Source organism: Panthera tigris, chromosome F3 (genome assembly GCF_018350195.1).
Source record: "Panthera tigris isolate Pti1 chromosome F3, P.tigris_Pti1_mat1.1, whole genome shotgun sequence".
Taxonomy (NCBI): Eukaryota; Metazoa; Chordata; class Mammalia; order Carnivora; family Felidae; genus Panthera; species Panthera tigris.
Genome location: NC_056678.1, coordinates 62,032,131 through 62,051,070, shown reverse-complemented (window position 1 = coordinate 62,051,070; position 18,940 = coordinate 62,032,131).

Below are 18,940 nucleotides of genomic sequence, written 5' to 3'. Positions count from 1 at the left end.
CTTGCGTCACATTGATATCATGTCTCCAGAGCTTATCGTGTTCAGCAAATAAATTTCTTGAATGTTATTACATGAAATTAGAATGACTTAGGAGGTTGTAGCAATAGTCTAGATCAGAGAAACCAAAGCATCAAGTGTGAAATAGCTCAGTGCTTACGAGACAGAAAGTATGTAAGATATGCAGCCAACAAAATAGGATTGGGTGACAGACTATAGGTTCCTGTCTGAATGACTGAGAATATGCTTGGGAGAATGGCAATGACCTTGAGGGGTGTTGTGAAAGGGAACACATTTTCAATTCCCTCAGTTATACCCATGAGATTATTAGGTTAGGATGGATCTAGACCTTGCTGGTAGGCATGAGCTCACTCCTGAAGATCGATGAATTATAGGAAAGTTTAGAAATGGAAACCACAATGCTAGTCTAAGTATATACTCCACAAAAGGGAGTGGATCTCAGCCTTCTCTACTGACCCAATGGATGGAAATCAAGAAACCAGAAAATTCAGAGATAAGTTAGCAGAAAATCTTGTGAGGGTGAGGGTACAGGGTTCAGTGTTGTCGATTGTCAACTCCTTTGAGCCTCTCTTTATCAGGGTCCTGAGGACCCAAGGCAAGTTTCTGTCCTCAGACCGGGGGTGGGGGGGGGGGCGGTCAGTGGAGATGATCCTATTGTATTATGGAAATGAATGGTTCTTCTTAATGTATGGGGTGTCCTCACAATTTACTCATGCGAACCAGAGCAGCTTCAAGCATTATTTTTCAATCCCTTTTATTAGATGTGCTGGGTCTGACTCAGCAGACTTCAGGGACTGGCTGGCCTCTGGACCTGGCTGATGTGGATAACTGCATTTATTAAGTTGATAGGCACAGTGGGGCCATGTCCCCATCCCAAACCCCATCTGTTTTGAATCTTACCCAGTCACTACAAGCACATGGCTTAAAATCTGATGAAACAGGTTGGAGGAGGTGGTGATTTTAAAGAGGTTCTGAAAATAAAAGCATTGTGAAGGTAACTGATATATTTTTCCACTCGTGTCATTTCCTTCCTTAGAGAAGACAGGGTGAATTATTTGGGATTGGGGAGAGGCAGCAGTTCAATAGAGTAGAGCAGGCTCCAGGTTTGAAGCCAATGGTCTGTGTTCGAGTCTCGATCCCAGTATAAGGCTTTATGTACAAACCATCTGTATAACCAACTTATAGAGCTGATTTGACCCATTGCCGGTATACACATCAAACTATTTTTGTATTTTTATAGTGTTATGTCCTTATTATTTCAGGGGGAATCTGTTGGCTTTTGATCTCTTCCAGGATTTTCTTTTTTAAGTTTTTTGGAGTCAGTTTTAAAGCTTCTATTTCATAGTAATTTAAAGAGCAACTGTATTCTTATTAAACCTCTTTATTGGTTGTCACTGATCCCCCTAGATGACGAATGGACAGAAGTGGAGTCTCTGTGTAGCACGTGTGGGACCCATGGGGAAGAACCTCCTCTGCAGAGTTCCCTGAGGTGAGGGAACTTTCTTGGTTCTGGCTTCTTCCAACCCCTCAGCCCTCATGCACAGGGATATACTTCACAGCTCTGGGCTGCTCTCCACCGGTGGCCAGTAGGGTGTTGGCAAGGGAACTCCAGCAACTTCTTTCTTTGGGTCCACTTGGTCAGGGGGAAGCTAAACATGGCTGCTCCCTGGTTTCTTCTCTCCTCAATTCCTCGTCCCTCCGTTTAAGTAGGTGCAGGTCACATGTTGCAAATCCAACGCCCGTGCAACCATCCATCCAGACACTGAGATGTCTCATGCCCTTTCTTGTCGACATGGCTATATTTGGAGTTCGCTTCACTTGGCTTTCACTTTGCTTCACTTGGCAAAAATACCCCTTCCTACCCTTCTTTAATGACAAGGCAGAAAAAAAGCCAGACTGACACATTTCAATTGAGTTGATTGTTGGCTCTTAAGAAGCCCTGTGAGTACTGTTTAGATCAGTTATTGGCAGATTTCTTTAGAATATAGGTTAGGGTGCCTGGATGGCTCAGTTGGTTAATTGTCTGACTCTTGATTTTGGCTCATGTCATGGTCACACGGTTTGTGGGATGGAACCTTGCATCAGGCTCTGCACTGATAGTGTGCAGACCCTGCTTGGGATTTTCCCTCTCCCTCTCTCTCTGCCCCTCCCTTGCTCTCTCCCTCTCTCTCTCAAAATAAATAAATAAACTTAAAAAAAGAATATGGGTTATTTATCATCTCTTTGCCCCCCCCCCACAAGTTTGAAGCCTATTCCCTAATTCCAGAGCCAAAGAAAATATCCCACTTACTATTATTTTACATTTAATTTCCATGTGCTCAGAATTTTTTTTTTTTTTAAGTTCTCTGGGGGGAGAAAAGTGTTTTCTCTGAGGGCTGGAAAGAACTGTAACTAAAGCCATTAAAACGTCATTGTCACTTCTGGGATTGTCTCCCTGGGATATCACTCCGGGGAAGGCACTAGGTGTCTTTTTGATAGCCTGGACCCTCTGGCACAGTCCCTTTATCCTCGTGGCTTCTGAGTTGGTCCCTGACCTCCAAAGATTACCCAATTGGTGCAGAATCCTCAATCTACCAGATCTTTGTTATATGCCATTACGTCCTTTCTTCAGAAGGAATTTCATTGGAGTTCATTGTTAGGCACAAGATCAAGAGAAGTTATTAGTTAATTTTGTTTGTTTGTTTCCTCACACGATGACATTAACACTAAGACTATATGCTTCATGATGTTTGCAACATTTGAGAATTAAGACCATATATGGATTAAGACCAGTTGTGCATATAAAGTGTTATTAACGGTGATTAATTAGGGCACAAAGCCAGTAATAAATACTAAGTGTCAAATAATAGGCTCCAATTTATTTTTACCTTGGGCATTCCAGGTGTCTGCATACATTTTTACTGAGTTGCAAAGATGCATGGTCTAGTGTAGGCTGTGTTCTGATCTTCACGGAGTGTTCCTTTCCTTGGGAAGAAAATGCAGTTATGCCCACCACCAAAGCTAATTTTAACTCAACTTTCTGAACACCTTGAGTTCATACTCCATTGTCAGAAAGGGTAATTAATGAACCATCAAGAAACAAAGGTTGGATAGCTTCCTCTTCCTTTTTCACATGCCAAGCCATTTTTCTTAATGGCAGAGTTCAGAGCTGAGTACACACACAGGCTAAAAGGAGCTTATAGGAGGTGGATGTTTTTATCTTTCCTGTTGGTTGCTGTGTTGAACTTTCTGGGCTTTGTGTATTGACTCAATTTTCATTTCCTAGTCAGTTCTACTCCACACCTGCTCTTCAAAGGCATTCCCTGCTTTCAGAGATGAGCAAACTCCAAGGCTGCCTCGTCCCATTACAGGATGAAGGGGACTGATTAATTCTCAAGCATGTTTATTAGTACCTTAGGGGCTGTGGAGCCTGCTCCCACTTCTGCGTTTGCTCTGGGCCTTGCCCATGAAAGAAGGAAATTAAAACAGTGCCACCAGTTTTTCACCTGTGAGGTGGTTTTTTGGTGTGTGTGTGTGTGTGTGTGTGTGTGTGTGTGTGTGTGTGTGTTTCTTTGTGACGGGGGCGGAGGGGTGAAAGGGCCATGGGCAAATGGAACATCTATGAACATAAAGATGTAATAGCAGGACTTACCCCTTATTTGTCAAAGGGGCCCTGTTTTGAAGGCATCCCCAAATCTGGTGGAAGTTGTTATTCAGTGAAGTCATGATGAGTAGACATGTTGGACACATTTCAAGAAGAAGAAATACCATATGATGTGGTGGGAACAAAACGCAGAACCACAGGGTAGGAACCGTTTCCTTCTCCCCTTCAAAGTGGAAATAATTGCATTTTTTGAAGAGTATAAAATAATTCATGGCCATTGTGAACATATTAGAAAATACAGAGAACATTTTTCAAAAAGGATAATAAACATAATCTTGGCGCACGTGTTTGAACAAATAGCTACCAATTCCTTGTGCTCCAGCTTTATTCTTTGGAATCACCTGTTTAGGCATGCCTTAGTGCTCCCCAATTCAATGAAATTCCCTGACTTGGAGGCTCAGGACCATGATGCTTTTCTTCACGGACTTGCTGGTAATCATAAACGACTCAATTGTGCATTTGCTATAGGACAGACCTTATTCTGGGGACCCAACAAGTATGAGCTGATTTAATTCTGACGCCACCACCGTGGGGTGCACTTTAATATCATGTCTGTTTACAGATGAGAAAACTAGGGCTCAGAGAAGTCAAGTAACCGACACCACTCACAGTTATTCAGCAATGGAGGTAGGAGTGTGAACCATGACCTTCAGCGCCCATGAGCCATGAGCCTAACCTTCACACTTGACTGCGTTTCTCTTGTAGGAATGCAAGGAGACTCCTCAGTGATAATCTGGCTCTGTAGATATATGAAGGCAGATAAATGGGGCTACGAACAAAATTTTCTTTTCCCTAGAGGACTACACAGGTCAGTCTCTTACCTCTGGTCTAAGATCTACTCAAATTCTTTCCTTTCCCCAGGTTAAGAGACCACTGTGTCCACAGGGAGGTGTGGTTAAAGTTCAGGTGCCTTGGGCATGCAGAGGACACAGGATTCGGCCTTGCATGTTGGTTACTTTGCAAACAGTATTGTATTGATTTTGGCCCTAGCAATGGGAACACGAGCAGCCACACATTTATGTGCCCTTTTTGCTCAAGTGAGAGCAAAGTCTTAATCAGGCCCAGACGTTTAGAATCCTATATTAAAGAGAGATATATAGATATGAATCCAATAGATGGTTGCTTCTGTCATTTTACTTTAATTGTAATTTTGCAACTTCAACAACAGAAGATCCATTAGGCTTTCCCCCTCAATCAATACACAATATATTATCAGTCTAGACGACCAAAAACGACTTGTATAAAATATCAGCGCGTCACATTTTCATTATGTAAATGGAACTCTGCAGGAGAATTAATTGATTATTCAGTTACTATGGATCAGTCTCAGATGTCTTAGTGAGATAAGAGAGAAACTTATCAAGCCTCTCCAGTGACTATAACTTAAAAAGGAACAAGGTAAAAAAAAAAAAAAAAAAAAAAGAGAGAGAGACAGAAACACAGAGCACATTTCGCTTTCATTGGCAGCCTGGGCGACACCTATGAAATGTTGAGAGAGAGAAGAAATCCATTACCAAGTTTATCAGCGATGGAACGTTGAGAGGTATTAGGGCTGGTTACCGTTTGATATCAACGTTTTCAAACCACACAAACAAAACCGTGATACAGGCAGCTAGCGGCTCCCCAGACTGTCTGGGCCCCGAGTAATTCACACCTGGACTGTCTATAATTATAGCAGGGTTGTTTAAGTAATATATGGACCCATTTCTTTTTTTCTTGCAGGGGTGGAGGCTGGGGAACGAGGGAGAGTTTTATCTTCAGCTTCATGACGGAATGAAGAAGAGATATGAGAAGGCGAGTAGGTTCTTCTTTTTCCCTCCCCTTTTAAGTATTGAAGAAAAACAAATGTTCCCATTGCTACTACAGAAATATATGGGTTTGGTTGTAAATGGATGTGCTTTGTTTTTAGGAAACATGCAACAGCTATATACGTTAGGGTCTCCTGGTAATAGAGTCTGTGCCACCCTTGTTCCGATACTGGCCTTGCTCAGAGATGTTTCGAGACCTTTTTTGGGGGCGGAATTGACTCCAGGACATTCACAGCACCTTGTCTGCAGCGGTCTGAGTGGTCAGTCTGGTGAAGACTGTGTTTAGGTTTCACAGAATAGTCAAAATGCTTTACATACTGAGGGAGGTGAATAAGAAGGCTGTTAAGATTGAGTAAGATTTCTCTGTTTCACAATGAGGTTTTAAAAAGCAGCAAAACTGCCTGGCTATAAAACATAACCATTTCTTTTAAATTTTATTTTGTTTTGTTTTGCAATGCTCTGAAGGCAGGTTACAAAACATTGGAAACAAGGACAGCATTGGGGAGGACTATATCATGATTCCTAAAGTGACCATTTTGAGAAGCAGTCATCCTGGCTATTTCAAATATGACATTTAATACCAACCGAGCCAAATCAAGTCAAGTGACCTTATGACTTTATATTTACTTGGTGTGTAAGCCAGGCAGAACTGGTAAGAGCCAGGGATGCTTGGCCAATAGAGATATAAAGTCCTGCCTGAACTGAGCGACTCCTATTCAGCTTAACCACCTTGTTGCCAGGTAGGAAATTAGTGCCAATATGGCTGAATGTTCTGATTTTTTTAAAGAAGCAGGAACCATAGGGGCGCCTGGGTGGCTCAGTTGGTTGAGTTTCTGACTTCAGCTCAGGTCGTGATCTCAGGGTTCAGGGGTTTGAGCCCTGCGTCGGGCTCTGTGCTGACAGCTCAGAGCCCGGAGCCTGCTTCGGATCCTCTGTCCTCCTCCCTCTCTGCCCCTCCCCTACTCACGCTGTCTCAAAAATAAACATTTAAAAAAATAATAAAGAAAAAAGCCGGATACCTAAATTGAATGTGAAATCCCCTGTATTTAAATATTGACAACTTATTCACAAGTTTAAAAACCATAGTGCAGTCCTGACGAAACAATTTTGAGGAGTTAGTTTTGCCCTGGGCCACCTGACAGCTCCTGGGTTTGTTGCTGATTTTAATCACGAAAGTCCTTAAAGGAAAGGGGATGGTAATGTTTCTGAATGTAAGAGAGACAGGAGGCAAGGTGGGTAAGGGCACTTTTTACTTTTTTGCTTCCGGCTCAGTGTTTTTCCTCTGCTCTCAGGAGGCTCTCCTGCTCAATGAACACAGTTACTGAGGGCATGCTGTATTTCTTTCTTTCTTTCTTTTTTTAAAGTTTATTTATTTTTGACACAGAGAGAGAGTGAGCATGAGCTGGGGGTGGGGTGCAGAGAGAGAGGGAGATCCAGAATCCGAAGCAGGCTCCGGGCTCCCAGCTGTCAGCACAGAGCCTGACGCAGGGCTCGAACTCACAAAACGTGAGACCATGACCTGGGCTGAAGTCGGATGCTTAACCGACTGAGCCACCCAGGCACCCCAAGCATGCTGTATTGGTGAGCAGCACAGCTGACCAAGATAGAGTCCTTCCTCTCAAGAAACCCACAACCTGATTAGGGAGACAGAATAGAAACCGAAGGAAATATGCAGAAGAAAGCCTTTACTTCCATAGTGAATACATATTCAAATACTATATGTAAGTCCCGGGAGCTCTGAAGGGAATACATTGTCAGGTGGGGAAGAGGGTGGTGGGGGAGAGCTGAGGGGGCCCAAGGATGCTACACAGGAGATGATTTATGCTCTAGGCCTTCAAAGAATACATCAGACTTGGATAAGTGGAAATGGTCAGGCATATGCTCTCTCTTAGAAATTTCCCAATAGCCATTAAAAATTGATCACGCCTTTCCCATCTACATATACAAAACCAAAACAGTATCTCTTTTGATCAAACTTTTCTATTCAATTTTGTCTATTCTCCTTCCTCCTCTTGAAAACCAGACTTCTCCAAAGAGGTGTTACACTGTGTCCACGGCATCTTTTTTTTTTTTTTTTAGCTCCTTCTTTACCCCATCCGGTTGAGCTTTTTTTCCCATGTCTTTACCAACATGGCTCTTGGCAAATTTACCTCTGATCCTTGCTTAAAGATTTGTCTCTCAGAGAAGCCATGCCGTGTCCAGACGAGCTGGTTCTGTGCGTGGGTAAGAACTTTGCATGCACTGTCTTCATTGGTTGCTCTTTGTCACATCACAACACATTGAGTTAACTTTTGCCTGGCAAAAGTACTTAGTAAGCGCCAGATGAATAAATGCATGCACATCTTTTGCTGTGTAAAATCCTTCCCACTATTCATCCACTGATGTGGCCCGTACCCAGAGCTGTTGCCTAAAGTGTTTAATTTTTTTTTTTTTAATTTCAGAAGGTAAAAAATAATGATGATGAAGTCATCTGGGGGGAGTAGAGGAGGCTATATATTGAAATGCTAACTCAAGGTGTGGACTTATGTAATTGACTGTATATCATCCTGACTGACACCTTCTTGGACCAATTGAGACAATTCTATGCCTTGTGAAATTGGCCGAGGCAGTAAGCTTGATTGATCCAGTACAGTCAGAAGGTTTACTGGAAGCAAGAACCCACTGCATTGTTGGTATCGTGTTGGTGCAGCATAATGTATGGCTATGATCCTCCCGGTGGCACATAGCTGTGTTTTCCACCTTCCCCCCGCCCCCCATCACTCAGATTAAGAAACACAATTGCTGTTGCAACACACACACTTGTACACACATAACGGAAGGTAGAATGCCATCAAGCGATATTTACCCTTCTTACACGAGATACACTAGGGTATTTTCTATCGTACTCTATTTTGCTCTTAAAAATACTCAGTGTGAACCACCGATAGGATTTCATAACCCATTAGTGGGTCTCGACCTGCAGGTTGAAAAATACTAGCATCTACAAAGTCTGTTTAAAACATTTGCCAAATAGTCACCTGTGAAGCCTCAGGAGAGAAATGAGGTGGGACTGATACTCTCGCCTCCTTACATGTAGGTCCTGAAACACCGGTAAGAAAGTCTTCCCACCTCTGTTAGTAATCTTTTCATTTTTCACTTTCCTGCCTTCAATCTGGCCTTTCTGATGCTTTCAACCTTCTTTCCCTCCACATATACCCTATTGCCTCATTAGTTCTTGATAAGAGGAAAGAAAAAGAAATCTTGGATTCTTGTCCTGACTGTGTTGCATGTCTCCTTCTTCATTCACTAAATGAACAAAGATCAAATGTGATTATGAGTGTAAAAAGCTTTATAAGCTACAAGAAAGCGAGATTCTTACTATTTTAGCTGTTGGAGTGGACATCTGACAGACTCAGGGGCATCAGAAATGGGTTCGAGACAAACAAGCATCAGAATCTGAATGTCAACGACCGAGGCAACACAAGTGAAATGCAAATATGGGCTGTGGAATAAGCCAAGCTTTCATGAATTCACATCCAGCTCTGTCACTTATTATTAAATATAACTGAGACTGAGAAATTTATGCACATTTTCTGAGCCTCTTTTTGAATTGTAGAAGGAGGAGAACACCTATTTTATATATAGTTGTTGTGAGAATTACGTGGAATAATGTATTCAGGATACTCAGCCTGTTAAATAATGCAAGTTAAAAATAAGATTCAGAAATCCAGAGAAGCTTTGTCTAGAGCAACAGTGTCCAGTGGAAACAATTAATCTCAACAATATTTTATTTAACCCTCTATGTCCAAAATACTATTATTTCAACATGTAATACACATAATTATTAATGAGATATTTTACTTTTGTTTATATAAACTCTTTGGATTCCTGTGCATACTTTACTATAGAACATCTCATTTCCAATGCTAAGTTTTTACCAGTAATATTTGAGCTTTATTTACATTTCCTAAAATTTATAGTTGAAAAAGCAGATTCACCTACCCAAGAGGTTACAAACATTCTCAAATGTTTTCCAATAACTGAATTGACTGTCAGGTTTTAAATGTACATTAACTAAAATGAATTAAAATTAAGAATTCATTTCCTCAGTCCCAGGAGTGACATTTCAAGTGCTTAGAAGCCACCTGTGGCTAGTGGCCACCATATTGGACAGCACAGGCCTAGAAGGCCATCTTCCTCTCACTCCACATGAGCAGGATCTGGGGGACCTCCCCCAAGTCTCGATGGGACATGAAAGCAGAGGAGGTGTCCTCCAGAGGATGGTGAGATTGAGAAAGGCAGAGTCTATAAAAGAAGATCCAGGAACATTACAATTCTCCAAGAGGGCCTGGGAACAGAAGGCAGGGATAAACAACAATTCACATCCACTCTCCTCCACTAGTCAACAAGCTGTCTTCTCCCTGTAAAAAATAAAATAAGGGAGGTGGGGTGAGAAGGGGGTTACATTCTAGTCCTAACTTCATTGCCTCTTCCCTTGAACAGGGACACAAAGGAAGTCATGAAAAATGCGTAAGGACCTGGCTGATGAGGGGCGATGACAGGAAACGAGTGTTTATTGAGAACAAGGCTGGGGAAAGTTGAAGAGAGAGTGACATATTCATTGCCAACAGAGCTCATCATAGAAGGGAAGAAAATGCTCAGAGAGGTCCAAGAGACCATGAGGAGGAGTCCAGGGATTAAATGCAGGAAAAGAAAACATCAATTAAGTACAGTATAGGGAAAAGTTCCTATATACAGGAGCCATCAATCTGAGAAACAGAGTCTCCAAGGAAGAGGTGAGAAAGCCAATACTTAAAAACATTAAAACTCAGCCAGTCATAACAGTGGGGGTAAAGGATCATTCTGTTCTTGCTCTGAAACATAAGATAGACTAACAATTCAAAACCTGAAATGTATAATTTTACATTTGGAAGGGAGCTAGTAAGTTATTTAGGCTCCGGACCTCATTTTGTAAACGAGAAAATTGAATTATATTGCACCCCTAAATAGCGATGGGTCCAGAGGTGGAACTTAATTGCTCTAGTTATCAGTCCCATGCTTGAACAGTCTATAGATCTGTTGTTGTTCTTATTTTCAAAAATTTTACTGACACTTACTAGTAAATCTTAAAGCATCAGTAGAGTATGTCTTTGATCCTTCTCTGATGAAAGAGAAAGCTGAGGCCTTGGGTTAGTGTAGGTTAGGGGACCTACCTGGGGCTATCTAGAACCCTGCTATCTAATATGGTGGCCGCTGGCCACATGTGGCTATGGAGCACTTGAAAAGTAACTAGTCTGAATTGAGCTTCGATGTTAAGTGTAAAACACAGACTGGATTTATTACATTTAGTACAAAAAAGGCACAAACTATCTCATTACGGTGATGTGCATTAAAGCACATTTTTGTATTGACTACATGTTGAAATATATCTTTAATATGCTTACTCAAATAAAATATGTTATTAATTTCATCTTTTAAACATTTTTAACGTGGTTACTAGAAAATTCTAAATTATATGTATGGCTCTATTATATTTTTATTTGCCTGGGATGATATGGAAGATACTACAAATTACAAAAGGAGTCTGATGTTTTATTTCCAGCCTGCTTCCTAAAGCACAAATTAAATTCTTTGGCCTTCATAAGGTTTGAGTGTGTCTTTAAGAGCCCAAATTCAGATTAATAAATAGCTCATGAAAATTAGCATCTATTCAAAAACCATTAAAGAGAAAAAATAAACCTTTCCATTTGCATTGTTCTTTATTCTCATGATTGGCTCATGAATTAAGATGTCTGCAAACCCCACTGTGCTTAGCCATAGCCACCCTCTACTTCTTCTCCACAATAGCGTTCTGTTGTAATGAAGACCATGAAAAAGCATTTCAGAAAATAGCCTCCAATCCGAAGCAGCAATCAATATGCATGGTATATACGATCAAGTTAGAGAGATGTGTAGGAGAGGCCCAAATATGTTTGGTCTGCTTAAACACATGCTTTCTGCTTGCCAGCCAACAAATCGCTTCTATATATTACATAAGACTAAATTAATCCCTACACGAAGACAGTTTATTGTGGATGATGGATCATGGGTTTGTTACTCATACATCCAGAGCAGGGCCCTGGAAATCACATCATCATTGCATTCCCAGGGAAAGAAATGATTGTCACATCCAGACATGTTTATCATGGAGAGAGAGGCTGATCCGGGCCCATCTACTTGCCGAGAGAACACTGCCATCTCACATGATGAGCGCTCAGAGGGCAGACTCACTGCTGACGGCCAGGTGCCAGCAGGAAAACAATTTCACTGTAAGTCCCCCTGGGGTTGATAAGGAATGATCTGGCCATACCCTACGGTCTATACTGTTAGGTGTTGGGGGGGGGGCAAATATGAGTGTCCTGTAACCTCAACAAAGGCAACCTACGTAGCATCTACTCGACTCTGGAAAGCAGCAGTTACCGGCGTTCCACATATTTTAATCAACGATATAATACAGATGGGCCCCAAACCCAAAGGTGCAAGTCCTAGCATAAATGTAGGAGGTGAATGAAGGACAGATTAAACTAAAGGGATGGGTCTCTTTGGCCTATCTCCCGACAAACTGTCTGTCTGCATCAGCAAAAGTCGGGAGCAATCAATACTTATGAAACAACAACACTGCCACAATCAGAGGCAGAGCAGGGCTGGAGTGCTATTACCATAAGTGGCTGAGTCATTGACGTGAACGTGTATGTCATTTTGCATATCATTTGCATGTTATTTGGCAGAGCCTTGCCAATAAATAAACACAATTTATCAACTGGCGCAACCTACCCTGACCCTTGTAAGTACACGTGGAGGAAAATAAACTAGACCTGCAATGAATTACTATTTGTTTTCCCCAAGATAAAAGGGAATGGGTCAGGTCCAAGGGAGTAAGCTTCTAACTTCAATGCCGTCATCTAAGTAACGTGCTTCCTGTGGGCAAGTCTGTGTTCTAGACGTCTTTGTTTCTCATCCTGCTTGATGGCTTCGTATGGTAGGCACTCTCTGGGTATTTGTTAACGCCGATCCAAGAAAGACGTGTATGCGTATTGTATACCTGTCTCTATCTCTCAGTCACGTTTATTGAATGCATTGTATCTATCAGGTAGAGTAGTAAGTGCTTTACGTAGACTCGAATCCTCAACAAAAATGGTGGATGAAGGCACAGGGCTGTGGGCATTTGGGCAAACTCTTTGGGCGGCAGAGGCAGTAATAGAACCGGGCTCTGAACTCACGTCTATCTGACTTTAGAGCATGAGCTCTTTGCCACCTGACACCTGTCCTAACCCTAACAATATATGATAACTGGATGAAGTTACGTGGGATTTATACCAAAAGACACGAGTGAGCAAATTTTCCTTTCTCCAGGGGTGGAACCTGAAGCATGTAAAACTCAGAGGACTCTCTTGAAGAAAAACAATGCAAAATTATGAGTACAACCTTAGATATAGAAGTGAATATTTGTTTGTAATGAAAAGAGAAATAGCAAATTAAAATGTCATAAATACAGCAAGATGCAGACAGATAATAATAATACTTTTCTTAATTGAGTTAGTCTCCATGCATCTCTGTAATAATTTTTCCTTAAATATTTTGGCTGTACTCTTGGGTTATCTCCAAATATGAAAGCAATTTTTGTGATATTTTCTAACTAGAGAATAAAAAGATAATTCATTATTTCCTCCGGTATGGTTGATTAAAATTTAATTTAGTAAAACATGCAACCTCACCTGTAGAAATATGGATAGATGGATGGCTGGATATATAGACAGAGAGATACATACTGTTTATAGAACTGCTGCAGGCTTGTGTCCCACAAAAAGAGCAATTCTATGGTATTCGATAATAGTATATTCTTCATAGAAATCAAGTGTATTCCTGACAAGAGTAGATGTCCATCTTGATCAAGTGTTGATGAGGATTAAATCCTTTGCTTAGAACTTTAGATGTCTGATTAGTGGGAAATTTTTACATAGATGGCTTCTGATGCTGTATATTTCAAACCTTTCTTCTGAGGCCCATCTGGGCCTGGTGGTAGAGTCATTCATTTATTTCATCGTAAGACCTCTAGCCTGCCTCTTCCTTTCATTAACACCTAGGTCCACACAGAGAGCTGTAGGGGTAGTCCTGGAAGCCATTCCCATGCTGTGCTAGTTAGCAATGTCCTAACTATATTCCCAAGTGGCTGCAAGCTACTCCAACGGGACCCACTAAATCTAAATACACCCCCAACTTAATTTTATGAATCTCCAAATGCCTACAGCTACACCACTGACACCTGATAGGAAGGGAGGTGTATCTGAGTGGAAGACTGAACAGACTTGATTGGCTGATGTTAACTGATTGACATTTCACTTTTGCAAATTTTACAAAATTTTACCACCCGGCGAACACATTCTTAGAGCCCTTACCAGGGCCTTGGGAGTGACAATGCAAGGGAGGGGCCTTGAAGCTCAATTTTCATTGGCTTCTTGGTATATCTGCCTCTGTATCTACGTTCTGCACAGCTTCACAAGTGGCAAGGATCGGTCCGTTTGGTTCCTTGCCATTCACAGGGTTGACCGGGTCCGTGGCCACAGGTAAGAGCCACATGGCCACTCCCCATCACCTGTTTTGAATTGCCACATGACACAATCTTTGTTTGCAGGCTTGTTTCCTTTTAATAGCTCCTCACCACTCAAGTCACCCCCATCCCTATTTGTTCACTCTATGTCAATGGTTCTAAAACTTTCTGACTATGATGACCCATTTACAGATCTAACAGATTGTGCTCTCCCTTACTTGTTGGGGTGATTGCTTGAATAAACCCACAAAAGTTACTTTGTGTCAGTACTTTTTAATTTTTGTTATGTTTAGTATAATTAATAGTAGGAGTTATTCACTGTTATATTTCAATGTCTTATTTATTGTATTACTATAGAATATGTGTTATATTTATTAACTGTATTATTTGTTTATTACATTTATTTGCTGTAGCAGTTACTGCAAAAAGGAATACTTTCTAGTGCATATGGGACCCTCTAAATTGAATTATTTGGAATCATAAATATCTGCATGAAAAAAAAAGTGCACTTTCCTGTGATTTGGGACAGTGGTTGAGAGGAAGGCACTGACCAATGTGGATTTCAGTTTGCGCTGCAGGCTTTGGGAAAAATGGCTTTGCACTCTCGTGGGAAGGAGGTTTGTGGCCATCCTTCTTCTCCTGGCTGGCACAGCAAGTTGGCTTCGTTTTAAAAATAGTGCTAGGGAGGGAGGAAAAAAAAATGTAATGTATTCTTAAAATGTTTATATGTCAGCAAAATCTCGAAAACCATTCAATAGATTAATCCTCCTGCTGACTTAAAAAGGATGGATTTCCAGCTATAACTGAGATTGGGAAAAATTGATTTCCATGTTCCTTATGACTGAATAAGATAAAAGCCACCACCCTGGCAAGCTTCTCTCAGCCTGGATCCAGACTTCTCGAAGTCTAGCTAATTGAAAAGTCACTCCAAGTACCAGCCCTGACCCTTCCAGGGGATCTGGAGAAAGAATCAAGGGCAGCCTGTCCATTTCTCAAAAGTTATTTCCAGAATGTTGTTTATCCGCATCATCACCCAACAGCTGCAGTCAAAGGTGAAAATACTTTCTCTCCTTTTCCTTCCAACCCTTCTTCATTTTCCCCTTACCTTCTCCTCTTTCTCTCCGTGTCTCAACTCTCTGTTCCTTCCCGTGAGTCTGCGTGTGTGTAAACATGACATCAGAATGACCACATCACCTGTGTTGAAGCTCTCTTCATCAAGCTTTAAGCAACGGTGGCCTTAGTTTACCCAGTTAAAAAGACAACCTTGCGTCTGCGCATGGATTTATCGTTAAAGCATCTCCCCTACCTTTTCTCATGTCATCGGCACACGGTACCTGTGAAGGGCTAATTACTATGGTCACTGCTCTAAAACCGCCTCAGATGACTGCAAACTTGGAGCCAGGAGAGCCAAAGCTGGGACAAGACGCCGCCTCTGATTCTCTGTCCGATGGGTCTCCACGGAGTCACAGCTGATTCTGACACAACACTTCATTCCATCACAAACACGTAGAGAGAGAGGGTTCCTGCGCTCTCACAGCCATTCATTCCTTCATTTCATAAACATGTATGGAGCCCCTACTATGTCCTGGGCATTATGCAAAATGAGGGGACTGAACTAGACCCACAAGATCTCTGCTGGCCGGGAGCTGATCTGTCAGGGAGGCCACTGATTGGAACATGACACAGAAGCTCTATGGTGAGGTTTCGATTCTTTTTTTTTTTTTTTTTTAATTTTTTTTAACGCTTATTTATTTTTGAGACAGAGAGAGACAGAGCATGAACAGGGGAGGGGCAGAGAGAGAGGGAGACACAGAATCTGAGACAGGCCCAGACTCTGAGCTGTCAGCACAGAGCCCGACGCGGGGCTCAAACTCATAGACCACGAGATCATGACCTGAGCCGAAGTCAGATGCTTAACCGACTGAGCCACCCAGGCGCCCCTATCGATTCTTTAGAACAGAACGTAGTCCGACTGCCCTGCCATCTACCCAACATTCAAAGGCAGTTCAATTTTAACAAAAAAACACGGTAAATTAAGTTTTAAAAAAGAGTCCCACTTTGATAAACTGTCTTACAGGTTTATGGCCATCAGTGCTCTTTAGAAGTATTCGTGTTTTTCCTGCGTGTTTTCACCTTGATCTTTCTCTGCCATTTCCTTCTTTCCTGCTACTTCTTCTCCTTTCACTTTTAAATTTCATCTCCTTCTGGTTTCCTGCTTCATCATGTACCCTCTCTCTCAAGTCATTTCTATACAGAAGCAACTGGTCCTGTCATTTTGAATCGATCATAGGATGCCATTTTCCCAGCCAAAGAGGATAGTTGCTGAACCATTTGTTTGTATTCCTAAGAATTCCACGCAGTTTTCCAAAGCACGTGGCTCTGAATATTTATGGACTTATCTCAATGGGATAAGAAATCCTCAACCGATAAGATCACTCCTCTGAATCTTAACAAACAGCACAACCGTGCTAGCAAATATTATTGAGTAACGCTTTTTTTTTCTGAGTTTTTTTACATGTATTCACTCACTGAATCCTCAGGACAGTGTTTTAAGGTATGTACCATTTAAGTTCCTCCTTTATAGAAGGAGGGGGGAGGAGACAGAGGGAGGAGAAACTATCTGAGGTTATCAACAAGTTCATGGAAGAGCCTGGATTCAAAGCCAAAAAAATCATTTCTTCACAGTGGTTTAGTCTGTCTTTTAAAGATGATTACGGGCGCCTGGGTGGCTCAGTCAGTTAAGTGGCCGACTTCGGCTCAGGTCATGATCTCGCGGTCGGTGAGTTCAAGCCCCGCATCGGGCTCTGTGCTGACAGCTCAGAGCCTGGAGTCTGTTTCAAATTCTGTGTCTCCCTCTCTCTCTGACCCTCCCCCGTTCATGCTGTCTCTCCCTGTCTCAAAAATAAATAAACATTAAAAAAAAATTGTTTAAAGATGATTATAAGTTTTTTTAAGTTTATTTGTTTTAACTTCCATGATCTCAGTTTGACGCAGGCTATTTTCGATCACCACTTTTTATCTTCCTAGCCTCCCAGACACTTTGGATTCCTCAAGTCCTTTTTTTTTTTTTTTTTTAATTTTTAAAATTGTTTTGTTTATTTTTGTGAGACAGAGAGAGAGCACAAGCAGGGAAGGGGCAGAGAGAGAGAGAGAGAGAGAGACACACACACACACAGAATCGGAAGCAGGCTCCAGGCTCTGAGCTGTCAGCACAGAGCCGGAGGTGGGGCTTGAACCCACCAGCCGTCAGATCACAAGAGAGGAAGTAGGACACTTAACACACTGCGTCATCCAAGTGCCCCTCCCCCTCTTTTTAAGTTTCTTTATTTTGAGAGCCAGAGAATACATGAGGGAGGGAGGCACAGAGAGAGAAAGGGAGGGAGAGGGAGAATCCCAAGCAGGCTCCATACTGTTAGTGCAGAACCCTATGTAGGGCTTCATGCAGGCCTTGATCCCAAGAACCACGAGATCCTGATCTGAGCCGAGGTGGGTGGCTTAACCTACTGAGCCACCCAGGCACCCTACAGCATTTAGTCTCTTAACCATGTACTGGAAGATTCTCGCAAAATCAATCAGACACGACCCCTCAATCGACAACCTTAGCAAATGGCATTTAAATGCTCAGGCCAGCGGCCTAATCACCAGGGCCTGTGGCCCATCAGTACTTTGTTCTATCTCCTGATCAGGTGTTAATCCTTTCCTGACTGTATTAGGCTCTTACGCTTCTGCTTGCCAAAAGCCGGGAAAGGGAGCGGCAGCCTGGCCAGATGGAGCCCAGGGACTTCCCCTGGGGGAGAGTCCCTCCACAGAGGACTGTCACACGTAATGTGCACTTTGCCCGCTTGTGGTGGAAAAGTGCAAAAAAGTAAGTACTGCACGTGGAGGGGGCAGATGGGGTAAAGTGGAACTTGGGGCGGTAGGTATTTGTGAGTGGGTAGCTGTGATGACAAGGTTCGCTTTTACGGCTTCTTGGTGGGTGTGATCAGTGGGGAGATGTTCCCGTCAGGATAGGGGCATGGTGGTGGTGGTATCTGTGGGTGGGTACATTGAGGATAAGCATGTGGCAGAAAGACAAATCCCAGCAACACATTTTCTTCTTCTCTTCCTTACCTTCTCCCACCTCTCCTCCAAATATCCATGATGCTGCAGCAGAAATAACAACGGCTAAAGTTGTGGAGAGGATTTTTTTTTTCTTTTGAAACAGAGTGTAAAGCCACATTCATAATAACCAGGTTCCCTATATAAATCTATTTTTAAGATGATTATAGGGTTTCCATAGTCGTTCTAGCATCAACTGCTGGTTTTGTTTCCTCGTCGTCAGTAAACTGTTGGCAGGATAGTGCACCAGAGGTATACTTTTTAAAGGGTATAATTGCATGGCGCAGAAATTATCACTTTCTCGACGACGGGTTTCATTGGCCGCTCCCTTTGAGAATCCGGTTTGGAAGCTGGGCTTGTCAGCCCCTCCAAGCACACATTGCATTGTGTGTGCTGGCCTCACAGCACATCATGCTGGCAACCATGGGCAGAGGGTAGCAATTAAACCACACAATAGGCATCAAGGGATGAGGAGAAGACACTGTGTTTAAAATAAACGAATACCAGAAGCACAGCCAGCTTCCCTAGGAAGGCTATCTGAGCCGTGTGGCAAGCCAAGATGGAGCGGACTTTGCAGAGCAAGCTGGGAAATTCCCCATGGTGCCAAGCCATTAGCCAGCCACTGAGCTGCATCCCTCCCAAGGATCTACCACGGGACCCCTTCTCCAGGACTAAGCTTCTCTGGGGTCTACAGACCTAGGAAGGAGGCTTTGTAGAACTATATTCTTTCTAGTGCCAGGGCCCAGAGGCTATGCGAATTTAGATTGATTTGGAAGCTTTTTTGAAAGGCATGTTTAATAACACAGG